Source organism: Podarcis melisellensis (assembly GCF_964234715.1).
Source record: "Podarcis melisellensis genome assembly, chromosome: 2".
NCBI classification, from domain to species: domain Eukaryota; kingdom Metazoa; phylum Chordata; class Lepidosauria; order Squamata; family Lacertidae; genus Podarcis; species Podarcis melisellensis.
The window spans coordinates 97,739,680-97,744,860 of NC_138529.1; the positions used below are offsets into that span (position 1 = coordinate 97,739,680).

The 5,181-nt window shown below is 45.7% G+C and overlaps 1 long non-coding RNA gene across 1 annotated transcript; it reads left to right on the forward strand.

Moving 5' to 3' along the window:
- Positions 1 to 792: 792 nt before the first annotated feature.
- On the forward strand, positions 793 to 4,308 carry LOC309365453. Its single transcript, XR_014166161.1, has 3 exons — positions 793 to 896; positions 1,134 to 1,219; positions 3,814 to 4,308. It is a non-coding gene; the product is annotated as an uncharacterized lncRNA (long non-coding RNA).
- The last annotated feature ends 873 nt before the right edge of the window (positions 4,309 to 5,181 follow it).

Consider the following 5,181-nt stretch of genomic DNA (forward strand, 5'->3'; position numbering starts at 1 on the left):
TGCAGAATCTGGCTTAAGCGCCGGTTGTAAAAGTCCAGCCAAGACCGGAGAGGCTTCACACATTATCTGGGTCCAGAGTGAGCAGCTGTGCAAAGGTGTTCCTACTTTTTACATGCACTTTACATAGCACATACCTCGCAAGTGTCCCAGAAAAAACAGGTCTCCCCGTTTTTCTCATGCAAGGGGACAGCAGCCATTTTGGATGCTGTGATCTTGCAAGCACTGCCCCAAAGAAAGCGCTTCTGTGGGGGAGGAAGGGAAAGGAGAATGTTAGCCGCTTTGAGACTCCTGAAGGGGAGTGAAAGGCGGGATATCAAATCCAAACTCCTACTCCTCCTCCTCTTCTTCTTCTTCTTCTTCTTCTTCTTCTTCTTCTTCTTCTTGGGCCCTGTGAACTCGAGCAGGTCACATGACTCACATGGGAGCATGGGTGTGAAAATGCATACCCCTGTTTTGGGACTCAAAATGTTGGAGGGTGCATAGCATTACAATAAAGGAACACAGCAGGAGGAGACAGGTTTTGAGCTCGCACCCTTGTACCGTGTCAGTTCCTTTTCAAACAGGAAGTACAAATCACATGTGCTTTCCTCCCCCATCCAATCAGAACCCCATTTTGAAAAGAATAAGGTGGCAGGGCGCATCGCTAAAAAATACATGCCTTGTTTTGCCAGGTATCAGCAGGTGGCGCTGTTGCACATCATCTCCAAAATTCTTAATCTTCATTCAACAACAGAAAAGGAGGAGGAAGGAGGGGAGAAGGAATACTATGCTGGCTGCAATTCTAACTTTATTTTTTGAAAAAGAGGGACAGAGGAAGTAGTGCATCAGGAGTGTTTGCCTTCTTTCACTCCTTTGTAGGCTGCAGTACTGAAATGAGAAATCCCCAGTGCTGCTGGGTATGTAAATCTTTATGAAAATCAGCGTAACACACCCGGCCGAATAAGCTATTGTGATCTATTGCCTGTCTTGTTATATCATGCTTGACTCCCAATCTGCAAAGCCTAGGAAACAAATGTTTTACTTATCCACACACATAGAGAAGCCAAATGCAGAATATACGCTATAGCCTTAACTCTAATGCTTTCCCCTTATATAGCTAATGTAGATGTAAACCCCCTCCCATTCTTTTGCAGAAGAGCCTTCCAGCTCTGCAGCAGCACCGCCATGGAAAAGTGTGCAGCCAGCATAGGACAGTGGCCTCCGAGCATCGATTTGTGTTGTGGGTAAATTCAGACTCAAAAGTTCATTGCGGGGCATTGGTGCACAGAATAGCTGTGAGGTTAAATTATTGCTCTGACCTCCTTGGAAGAGAGGGCAAGGTGCTAATACGGAACGCTCCTCTGATAGAGGTTCAATTGCTGTTTTCTATATTCACTTTAAACATTTGCTGAAAATTTCTCTTTGCTGCCAGGCTTATGCAAATATTTCGGGGGGGGGGGAATCATATTCTGCAATATGTGGTGATTTGCTTGTTTGCTTTTTTTAAAAAAGAGGTAAGTTTTGTGCCATATAGAATAAGTTTTGTGCATATATCATTGTGGTAAACTTTTGTATTTTTTTAAATGAAATTGCAATATGTAAGTATTTTATAAATTGAATGCTTGGTGTTTTTATTTTGCAAACTGCCCTGTGGTCCTCAAATGAAGGGTGTTGTAGAAATTTAATAAATACAGTGGTATCTTGGGTTACAAACGCTTCAGGTTACATACGCTTCAGGTTACAGACTCCGCTAACCCAGAAATAGTACCTCGGGTTAAGAACTTTGCTTCAGGATGAGAACAGAAATAGTGCAGTCGCGACGCAGCGGCAGTGGGAGGCCCTATTAGCTAAAGTGGTGCCTCAGGTTAAGGACAGTTTCGGGTTAAGAACGGACCCCGAGGTACCACTGTAAATAAAAAGAATGAATGAAAATATAGCAAACCTCCACATGCTCAGCTGCTTCCAACATTGTAGTTTTGCAGTCTGTGTTGTTCTGTTGAGTATTTAATATGCCTTTAATGACACAGCAGTGTGCTTACATGCATGCTTTACTCTGGATGATGTTTCTCTGCATGCTTCATACTGTCTATCGATACTGAACATGTTCAGAGGTATAAGCAGGCCTCCGTTGTCTCCAGTGACCATGGAGGGAAGCATTTATCCTGCTGCCAGTGAGGTGGCAACCTGATAAAAGACAGGTGGGAGCTACTCACAGGTGCTGTGCAGTTTGTGGGTACCTGATACACTGAATGTAATGATCTGCCTGAGTCTCGTGTGGGCATATCAACTAAACGCAGCCTACTATTTTGTAAACAGGTGAAGGGAAGGACATAAATACTACAAATGAATTAATTAACAGTGCAACTGAATCCTGTACATATCTACCCAGAAGTAAGTCCAGCTGAGTGCCGTGGGACTTAGAAAGTTAAAAACATCATCTTCTCATATTTACAGTTGTTTCTATATAGTGCACGCAAATAATCAGTAACATCCTTTTTTGCTTTTATTGTGGTTTCCTAGTACTTCAATTAGGCAACTGAATTTTATTTTACATTTTTATTTGTGTAGTGTCCCAGGATAATTTTTTTTGTAAAAAAAAAGGTAGCATTTTAAATAAACTAAAACTAATAAACAAAAATGGAGATGGTCTGTGACCCTCAGTTGTGTTTTCCAAAATTTACCCTTCATTTTCATAGTCCGGAGCTGCTGTTTTCATTTTTATTTAGAGCGTATGTACATTTCTAAAGTGTAGGAGGAATGCCGAGAGAGAGAGAGAGAGAGAGAGAGAGAGAGAGAGAGAGAGAGAGAGAGAGGTTTGAAAGATAACTTTGAATAGCGGGTGTAATTGATTCCAGGAAAACAATTGTTTTGCTATTGCTTATGTCCTACAATCTCAAACAAGGTACAATGCTTTGGGGACCCCTAGGGTTCAACGTATAAGAGTAAAAACCAAGCGACAAAACTTTGTGCAAAGTATTGAGAGAAATCCGTCAGCTGTTAAATTTTGCCGTGTGTGTGTGTGTGTGTGTGTGTGTGCCGACAGTCTTAATTTTAGCAACTTCAAAGCAATAAGCCTTTCAAAGGCATAAGTGATGTTAGTGAAAGTCTTTCTCAATTTGCCTCAATCAAAGCAGCAATCAGTAAACTGCTAATCACTTATGTGTCAGGGCGACAGATACTATGGCAATCAGAACTTGCAGGCACCAAGAGACAAAGGTGTGTGAAGGACATGGAAGCGATTGGCCTCTGGGAGACGGGATGTGGATAAGCTACCATTGACCTCAAGGACAGATGCTGCAACGACAAGAATAGCAGAGCTGAGGGTAGTGATCCTCAGGGATGGCAAGGCTTTTCCTGTGAGTTGGGGACTGCAGTAGCACTCTGTGGATGTGGTAGCAACTTCTTCTGCACGATGCATCTGGGCTTTGATCCTGCAAAGTAAAGTATTTGGGCTACAGATGCAATGAATGGAGTGGAGAAATGCCTGGCTTTTGCCAACAAAACGCTTACCTACAAGTGAGGATGAGTGACTGCCCTGAGTTAGGAGTGCGACCATTAGGACTTTGCAGGACTGGGGCCTTCCTAAGTTTGTTCTGGAGAGGCAAGGTGCAGCCGCACAGGTGAGGCCACTTGGTAACTCACTGCACCTGGTGGCAAGAGCCGGGAAGGGATATAAGGTCAGCCTTTCCCTTTGGCTCTTTGCCACAGCAACTCATTTCCTGCCTTGCTGTGGTTGGCTTCTTGCTTCCTGACCCTCGGACCTCGGCTTCTTGACTCCTTGCTTCTCGACCCTCGGACCTGTGACTTCATGACTCCTTGCTTCTCAACCCTCAGACCCTTGACTTCGTGACTCCTTGCTACCTGACCCTCGGACCCCTGGCTTCTGGACTCTCATTCCTGCTCCCACCCCGCCATCTTGTCCCCGGTCCCAATGTCCTTAGCCGGGACTCCGATCACCCGTAGACCGGACCGTGACACCAGTGATGGGAAGAGCTTCCAAGGGAGATGGGCGTCACACTTTTCCAGAACAGGGAGTGCTGCGGAGAAGATGCCCCAAAAGAAAAGGCCTCGGGACTAGTTTGTGCTTACATGAATGAGCAGGGGACTACCTCTGACCTTACTCCAATTCAGAAAGCATTTGGGAAGAGAGATTCCTTTTAATACACTGGACCCAGCCCCAGCCCACCCATCAGGCAAGGTGAGGCGATTGTCTCAGATGACGGGATCCACAGCAGTTCCAGCCTCCAAGGAATGCATCGCCCACTGCTGCTTCAAAGATGGCAGCAACAGCTCCTTGGAGGTTGGATCTGCCTCTTACAGTGACCTCTCAGCGAAAAGGAAGCACTGCTGGTCTTCTCCCACCCTTGTTCCCAACATAGGTCTCCATTCCTTCCTTATTCCTGATGTAGATCTTCGCTCACGCTTTCTTCCCTGGCAGGGGAAGCATTTTGTGGTTCACCTCAGGTGCCAAAATGTCTTGGACCAGCCCTGCTGAGGCCTTTCTGTGCTACAGTATATACATTATAGGGCCAGGGCAGTACAGTCATACCTCAGGTTGAAGTTGCTTCAGGTTGAGCATTTTCAGGTTGCGTTCCACGGCGACCCAGAAGTAACAGAATGCATTACTTCCGGGTTTCGACACTCACTCATGCGCAGATGCTCAAAAGGACGTCATGCGCATGTGCAGAAGTGGCGATTCGCGACCCACGCACACGCAGACGCGGGTTGCGTTCGCTTCAGGATGCGAACGGGGCTCCGGAACCGATCCCATTCGCATCCAGAGGTACCACTGTATTATAAAACTATGTTGACTTTTTGTTTCTCATCCTTCAATATTTTAAATTGTGGTGCTGAATGCTCTCCCCACCCCACCCCTGGTCCGTGAGACTTTAGGCACAACAAGTTTTGTTTGTGTATAATTCTCAGCACGCTAGCTTGATCTAGTTAGCAAAAGCTGCTAGGAACTATATGCTCACATGTTGTGATGATAGATGACTTAGGGTATGTTCACATAGCTCTGACCCCTGTCTGGGTTGGAGATTTCTTGCCATGTAAGCAAGAGCCTCGGGCCATGTTAGGAGACTGAGACACCCACCCCACCCCAGCATTACGGGTGAAACCTTTGCTATGCCAGAGGCCTCTGATTCTTTCTGGAATGGCTCCAGAACTGCTGGCCCAGCATTCATTCTGAAAAGGCTCCCT